Raw genomic sequence first — 9,337 nt, forward strand, 5'->3', positions numbered from 1 at the left:
CAGCTATGTACATTTTGTAATTATATTTCGTTAAAGGGTCCTATTTTTTGTCTTGAAGTTTAAAGATTATTGTGCAGGCGTCAGACCACCAATTCACTTCTTCCAAATTAGAACGTAATAGTAGCCCTAAACTAACCAAAAATAATTGCAGAAATGAAACTTTTGGAAAAGGTGAAATGTATTTAGATCATTTTGAGCCAAAATTTACTTGTCTATAATTTTGACTCGATTTAAACATCCTGAAATGCGCTCCATATTATACTAATTTAAGATTTCCAGAAAACCAGGGGTTATTTTTAGTAGTACTTATCTTGTAAACTTCAGGATATAATTACCTGGTTTCTATGAAGTTAAAATTAAGGTAAAATATTGTGACAGCTGTGAAAATTGCAAAATTTGGTTTATCAGATAAGGATTTAAAGTTGGTGGTCTGACATCTAATTTGGGGCCTGACATCTAATTGCATCAATGAACTCGGTGCGCTGTAGATTTTAAAATTGAGAGAAAAAAGCATTTCCACTTCAATCCGGGTATGCATACGATATGTATATATGACGTGAGCGGCCGGGTATGCATACGATATGTATATATGACGTGAGCGGCCGGTTATTCGATATTAATTTTTTAGTAGGATTATTTATGTAATTGATTAAATACAAAATAGACAGGAAACGGAATTAATTTCGAAATTGGCTAAGGACCGAAATTTTCCATCCGTGGTAAAGTGTTATCTAAATTTTATTTCTTTAAAAGACAACGAAGGTCTCTATGTGTATTTAAATCGGTATTCGGTGGTCATTCATAATATTTTGAGTATCAAACTGGAAAGTTGAGCCTTCCTCAAAGATCAAAGTCATTTATATCTATATATATATAAATTTAATCATTTAAATTACTGTTACGAATTTAAAGTCTATGCAATCAAAAAGAGGATGAAAACATTTCCTTATGTATTGCACAAAAAAAAAATTAAAATTATAAAAAACAACTATTTAACATGTTTAATAAACTAAATATTAATTCAGAAGATCTGTGCCCTGAAAAAGTTATGAAAACCATTATTAGTTTACTTAACCCACGAAATATTGATGATACAAAAAAAAATATGCCATTACATACAATTATGTTTTGAATCATTGTATTTTTTTTTTTTTCATTTAAAATCTTACTAAACTAATATGGAACCTTACTAACCTAAATTATACGGAATATACACGGTCCCCACGAAGTTGCTCTTAACCAATCATATTCTTAGAAATATACTAAAAGTATAGGAGGTAAGATAAATCATTATGCTTTGTATTGATTTTCCTGATTTAATAAAAGCTTGAAACTTGACACTATGGGTAGCGACTCTTTTCAGAGTTGTCATTACATTCATTCATTACTTCAGTCACGTCTCAGTCATTACAGCTGAACAGACGCGTTTGGTCAGCTCTTCTTTACCCGCTACGATGAGGGTTTACTGATAGATGGATCAACGACTAACTACGTCCGATGAAAGAAACCAATCCAAAGCTTTATTTATAATACAAGATACCATACCACAAAAGGAAGGCTGGGATTGAATTTTAGGTGGAAATGTCCCAAATGTTCAGGAATTACACACCAAATACAATACTGCGCAATTGAAGATTTTTTTTCTTGCTATTGCACAATACGGTGCAATGAGGATTTTTTTTTTTCTCTTGCTATTGCACAATATTGTGCAATTGAAGATTTTTTGCTTATGCGCAATACTGTGCTTGTGGAATAGTGTTCTATTATGTAATACTGTGCAATTGGAGATATCTTGCTATTGCCAAAATACTGTGTCTTTGTAGATTTCTTGATATAGCACAATACTTTGCAATTAATTTTTTTCTTTTTTCTTTTTTTTTTTAATTTGACCATGTTGTTAGAGATTATGGATATCAGACCATTCTTGGTAAATTAAATGTCCCATTTCAAAAATTTACCACATTTATCTTGTGTCAGAAACCTATTTAATGTCAAAAATTTGATCACATTCCCAATTCAGACAGTATCATGCTTTAATACTATGTCAAATCTTTCCCCAACTGTTCAGAGTTCGACCTCTGAGGTCGTATCGGGCTGCGTTCATCTAAGCATTTTATTAAAATATAAGATTATATGATTTTTCGTTTTCATTAATCATGCTTACAAAAGTACATAGATACGTAATATCAACAAAAGTATATAGATAGACCATATCAACAAAAGTATATAGATAGACCATATCAACAAACGTATATAGATAGACCATATCAACAAAAGTATATAGATAGACCATATTAACAAAAGTACAAAGATAGACCATATCAAAACCGAATGTTTACACCACTCACAGCACAAATAAAAATGAAACGGCTTCATGCAAATATGTAGTAAGAATTTCAATGGCGAATTTTGTCGCTTTTTAATAGTTGTAAACTGTCAGTTGCGACGATATTTATTCCGATTTGTTGCATGCATAATATTAATGTACTTTAACTCTTTAAAGTATTGGCATGCTGTTTGATAATGTGCGTAGTCATTACGACTTTGTTTTTAAACAAATCCAAGTTTGTCCTCTGAACGATTTTCTTACGTTTTCAAATGTTATCGATTGGGGACGGAATAAATGTTTTTATGCCCCATTTATGAGCATTATGTTTTCTGGTCTGTGTGTCCGTTCGTTCGTTGGTCCGTTCGTCCATCTGTCCAGCTTTGGGTTAAAGTTTTTGGTCGTGGTAGTTTTTCATGAAGTTGAAGTCAAATCAACTCGAAACTTAGTACATATGTTCCGTATGATATGATCTGTCTAATTGTAATGCCAAATTAGAGTAAAGAAAGTCGGAAAACCTTGGTTGTATCATATCTTACAGTTTCTATGGTAGAAAAAAAACGAAGAACCTTGTTTGTATCATATCAAACAGTTTTCTATAGTAGTGAAAGTCGAAGAACCTTGGTTGTATCATAACGCAGTTTTATGTGGTAGAGAAAGTCGAAGAACCTTGGTTGTATCATATTGAAGTTTTCTGTGGTAGAGAAAGTCGAAGAACCTTGGTTGTATCATATTGAAGTTTTCTGTGGTAGAGAAAGTCAAAGAACCTTGGTTGTATAATATCGGACAGTTTTCTAAGGTAGAAAAAAACGGAGAACCTTGGTTGTATCATATCGGACAGTTTTCTGTGGTAGAGAAATTCGAAGAACCTTGGTTGTATCATATCGGAAAGTTTTCTACGGTAGAGAAAGACGAAGAACCTTGGTTGTATCATATCAGACAGTTTTCTTTTGTATAGAAAGTCAGAGAACATTGGTTGTTTCATATCAGGCAGTTTTGAATGGTAGTGAAAGTTGAAGAACCTCGATTGTATAATACCGGACAGTTTTCTGTGGTAGAGAAAATCGAAGAACCTTGGTTGTATCATATCGCAATTTTCTGTGGTAGAGAAAGTCGAAAAACCTTGGTTGTATCATATCGGACAGTTTTCTATGGTAGAGAAAGTCGAAAAACCTTGGTTTTATCATATCACACAGTTTTCTGTTGTAGAGAAAGTCGGAGAACATTGTGTCATATCAGGCAGTTTTGAATGGTAGTGAAATTCGAAGAACCTTGGTTGTATCATATCGGACAGTTTTCTATGGTAGAGAAAGTCGAAGAACCTTGGTTGTATCATATCAGACAGTTTTCTTTTGTAGAGAAAGTCGGAGAACATTGGTTGTGTCATATCAGGCAGTTTTGTATGGTAGTGAAAATTAAGAACCTTGGTTGTATCATGTCAGACAGTTTTCTATGGTAGAGAAAGTCGGAGAACCTTGTTTGCATCATGTCGGACAGTTTTCTATGGTAGTGAAAGTCGGAGAACCTTGGTTGTATCATGTCGGCCAGTTTTCTATGGAAGAGAAAGTCGGAGAACCTTGGTTGTATCATGTCGGACAGTTTTCTATGGTAGTGAAAGTCGGAGAACCTTGGTTGTATCATGTCGGACAGTTTTCTATGGTAGTGAAAGTCGGAGAAGCTTGGTTGCATCATGTCAGACAGTTTTCTATGGAAGAGAAAGTCGGAGAACCTTGGTTGTATCATGTCGGACAGTTTTCTATGGTAGTGAAAGTCGGAGAACCTTGGTTGTATCATGTCGGACAGTTTTCTATGGTAGTGAAAGTCGGAGATGTTTGGTTGCATCACGTCGGACAGTTTTCTATGGTAGAGAAAGTCGGAGAAGCTTGGTTGTATCATGTCGGACAGTTTTCTATGGTAGTGAAAGTCGGAGAATCTTGGTTGTATCATGTCGGACAGTTTTCTATGGTAGTGAAAGTCGAAGAACCTTGTTTGTATCATGTCGAACAGTTTTCTATGGTAAAGAAAGTCGGAGAACCTTTGTTGTATCATGTTGGCCAGTTTTCTATGGAAGAGAAAGTCGGAGAACCTTGGTTGTATCATGTCGGACAGTTTTCTATGGAAGAGAAAGTCGGAGAACCTTGGTTGTATCATGTCGGACAGTTTTCTATGGTAGTGAAAGACGGAGAACCTTGGTTGTATCATGTCGGACAGTTTTCTATGGTAGTGAAAGTCGGAGAAGCTTGGTTGCATCATGTCGGACAGTTTTCTATGGTAGAGAAAGTCGGAGAAACTTGGTTGTATCATTTCGGACAGTTTTCTATGGAAGAGAAAGTCGGAGAACCTTGGTTGTATCATGTCGGACAGTTTTCTATGGTAGTGAAAGTCGGAGAACATTGGTTGTATCATGTCGGACAGTTTTCTATGGTAGTGAAAGTCGGAGAAGTTTGGTTGCATCATGTCGGACAGTTTTCTATGGTAGAGAAAGCCGGAGAAGCTTGGTTGTATCATGTCGGACAGTTTTCTATGGTAGTGAAAGTCGAAGAACCTTGTTTGTATCATGTCGAACAGTTTTCTATGGTAGAGAAAGTCGGAGAACCTTTGTTGTATCATGTCGGCCAGTTTTCTATGGAAGAGAAAGTCGGAGAACCTTGGTTGTATCATGTCGGACAGTTTTCTATGGTAGTGAAAGTCGGAGAACCTTGGTTGTATCATGTCGGACAGTTTTCTATGGTAGTGAAAGTCGGAGAAGCTTGGTTGCATCATGTCGGACAGTTTTCTATGGTAGTGAAAGTCGAAGAACCTTGTTTGTATCATGTCGGACAGTTTTCTATGGTAAAGAAAGTCGGAGAACCTTGGTTGTATCATGTCGGACAGTTTTCTATGGTAGAGAAAGTCGGAGAACCTTGGTTGTATCATGTCGGACAGTTTTCTATGGTAGTGAAAGTCGGAGAACCTTGGTTGTATCATGTCGGACAGTTTTCTATGGTAGAGAAAGTCGGCGAACCATGGTTGTATCATGTCGGACAGTTTTGTATTGTAGAGAAAGTCGGAGAAGCTTTGTTGTAATATAAATTGTATGCTCTTTTACATGCACGAGAGGATAAAAAGTCATCAATTTATTTTCAAATTTGGGAAGCGTGAATTTTCGATTTGTTATTTTTCTGCATTAAGATTCATATAGATCTATAGAACTTGAAAGTGAAAATGAAATTGTTGTGCCTTAAGAGTGGCTATATGCTTCTCTATATCAAAAAAGCCTGTAAACATATTGGATACATATAATTTTTGTATTTGTCATTTTTTCTTTTTCTTTATTTCAATGTACCGTTATTGAAAAAATAATGTGTACTTTATAAGTAAGACCAGTTTTACTTGTAATTCCCCACAAACTTTTTTAATTAAAGCAAAATGGATATCTTCTTCCTTGTCCGATTTAAAAGAGGAAACATTGTCTGTGTTATATGGTCTCTGGTATAGAATTGTTTCATTGATACTGATTATGTTTCTCAAATTCATATTATTGTGTTGTTTGTAGCTTACGTAATTCCAGTGGGAAATATTTCATGTATAATTTCAGTATAACCAGTCATTTAAAAGTATCCATATAAATGTGAAGAAAAAAAATGCTAACGAAAAACGAAAAAAAATTTGAGACGCAATATCGTGTATAATGTCAGTACTATATGTCTAAATTTATGAAAAAAAAAATCATGAAGGTCTAGCATTTGTCCTTCACAGTTTAACCTGTATATCAAAAAGAAAATGTGGTATGATTGCCTATGAGACAACGCATTGTTAGCTATATAAGGCTCTGAAATGACAAAAGTAAAACCATTTAAACAAAAAACAAATATGCCATACAGTAACTTACCATACGACAACCACTTAATTACAGGCTCTTAAAGTCTATTAAATTAATCCAGACTTATTATTTCTAAAATTATCTTTTAATATAAGTTTGTCCTCCCTAAGGTACGAGTACACAGCAACCTACGACAACCACTAAATTACAGGCTCTTAAAGTCTATTAAATAAATCCAGACTTATTTTTTCTAAAATTATCCTTTAAGATAAGTTTGTCCTCCCTAAGGTACGAGTACACAGCAACCTACGACAACCACTTAATTACAGGCTCTTAAAGTCTATCAAATTAATCCAGACTTATTATTTCTAAAATTATCTTTTAATATAAGTTTGTCCTCCCTAAGGTACGAGTACACAGTAACCTACAACCACTAAATTACAGGCTCTTAAAGTCTATTAAATAAATCCAGACTTATTTACTTGTGTTTGTTTAATTTTTGTAAAGCGAGATCAAATTTAAAAACAAAACGTACCTTGTTTTAAAAGTACATCGTTGATAACACTGGTATACAACTTTAAGTTATAGTTATTGACCAAGCAAGGTACTCTTACGTTGGAGTCAGGATCCGTTCATAAAGGTAAAAGTACCTTTGAACTGTAAAGTATATCCGAGGTAGTTGAGGCATACTATATCTATGCATTATCCAGATTAAGGCAAAGTTAGAACAAAGAGATTTTACCTACGTCATGTTTGAATTAAATCTAATTTGATTTTGAAATGCATTGTTATCCAAAAGTGTAAGCAGCTTTTGCCGATTTTTTTTCCAAGTCCATACCTTCAGAAATCTTTCTCTTGGTACTGTTAATGTTAGACTGCGTATTGCTGTCGGTCTCGAGATTTTTACGTTTATCTGTATTTCATTTTTATAAGCATTGTGTATACATTTCATCAAATTAGATCGAAGCCAACTAAGTTAGAGAACGGAAACGAAAAAATCAGCCATTTATATGTTTATAAAAGAGCATCATTCAAGTACGGTAAAAGTGACTTTTATTATGTGGTAATACGAATTGTGTATACGTTTCATAACATTTGGTTGAGAACAGAAAAGAACAATTCCGCATTTTTTAATGTTTCGAAAGGAACATAACTCTTGAACTCTTATATTGACGCCACCAAAATTCAAACTTGATCTGTATTTTGTAGCAATACGCATTGTGTATATAAGTAACATAATATTTGGGTGAGGCAAACTAACGTTAGAGAACAGAAACCAACTTTGGGACGTACGTATGTACAGAGGGACAAGGATAAAACACAATGCCCCCTCCGCTACGATGGGGGATATTGAAATACAGTTACTAAATTTGGAAAACTACTATTAATAGAAAAGAAAAGAAAGAAATAAAAATACTTTATGGGTTGAAATCATCTTTTATTTTTTACTTAGAAATAAAAGGAGATGATTTAAATTTGTACTAAAACGTACACAACTATATTGATATGTACAAATACATGATTGGTTAGAACAGAAGCCAAAATCAATAGTAATCTCAGTCTACTTACTATAATAAACATTCTAAAACAGTTTTACATACTTGTAGTACGTATCATAGTTAAACATATATAACTTTTTATTTCATAATCAGAGAAAATTCTATATAGTAATAAAATATTTCCAAAACCAAACATATACAAATAATCTAAATGTCTAAATTCTGAAACATTATTGCAAAATAATACAATCAATGAGTTAATATAGTTGGTACAAGAAGTGTTATGTACATTAAAGTAAAAATTCCTCCCTCCTCAGATTCCAACAGATCTATTATTATACAATGTCATACATACATTGGAATTATTTGCATTGTTGAAGGTAACAACAATAACATTAGGCAGTATTGACAAAGTCTGTGAGCAATACCTACTATTAACTCTAAAGTAGGAAAATATATTGAAACATAATTCTTCACTATGTTTACAAATTAAAATAAATACATGAAAAGGATTACATTGAAAAGACCCCACATATTAAATGGTCTTAAATGATGTGTGCTACATTTGAAAATGCCTGTACCAAGTCAGGAATATGACAGTTCTTGTCCATTCGTTTTTGATGCGTTTTGTTATTTGATTTTGCCATGTGATTATGGACTTTTCGAATTGATTTTCCTCTGCGTTCAGTATTTTTGTGATTTTACCTTTTATATGCCCCCTCCCCATAAATATAAATTATGGTGTAGGGGATAGCTATGAGAACACCTTGTGATATAATGGATTCTTGTTTACTGATAACGTTTCATTTTCATTAATTATTTTATAAATGACGAAATCTAAAATGCATATTTAATTTCATATCTCAAACACAATAAATTTGTAAAATTTGTAAAAACTAACATGATTGACATATATATAACTATGACTTACAAATATAGAGTACTAATAATAAGACATGATTTATAATTCTACAAAAAGGAGTACCAATATTAAATATGATCTATTAATCTACAAAAATGGAGCAATGAATCGGATTAAAGCCTCGTGTCAAAAAGACTAACACTGAACCGTTTTAAGAAGGAAGATCATTAAGATGATTTAAATTACTTTCATCAACATTGAAAAAAGTCTAGTTAGTAGAAAATGGTGTATAATGTTGTAGATAGATTAATAGGTTATTATGAATAAAAAAATATGCTTTAGGTCAATGAAACATCCTGTACGAAGTGTGACGCCCGTATATGACACGGAAACCAGAGGTTAAAATCATACTTTATCCTTGCCTCATTGCAGTGTTTACAAAATGCATGTCCAGGCGTCAACCAGGCGTAAACTGGGCGTAAATCAGGCGTAACTGAGGCGTAAACCAGGCGTAAGTTAGGCGTAATATTTAAATGAGTACGCCTGGTTCACAAAAAATTAGGCGTAATATGCAAGAGGGACGAAAGATACCAAAGGGACAGTCAAACTCATAAATCTAAAACAAACTGACAACGCCATGGCTAAAAACGAAAAAGACAAACAAACAACAGCGCACACGACACAACATAGAAAACTAAAGAATAAACAACACGAACCCCACCAAAAAACTAGGGGAGATATCAGGTGTTCCGGAAGGGTGAGCAGATCCTGCTCCACATGCGGCACCCGTCGTGTTGCTTATGAGATAACAAATCCTGTAAATAGTATGCAAATGAGTACGCCTGGTC

Source organism: Mytilus galloprovincialis, chromosome 4 (assembly GCF_965363235.1).
Source record: "Mytilus galloprovincialis chromosome 4, xbMytGall1.hap1.1, whole genome shotgun sequence".
NCBI lineage: Eukaryota > Metazoa > Mollusca > Bivalvia > Mytilida > Mytilidae > Mytilus > Mytilus galloprovincialis.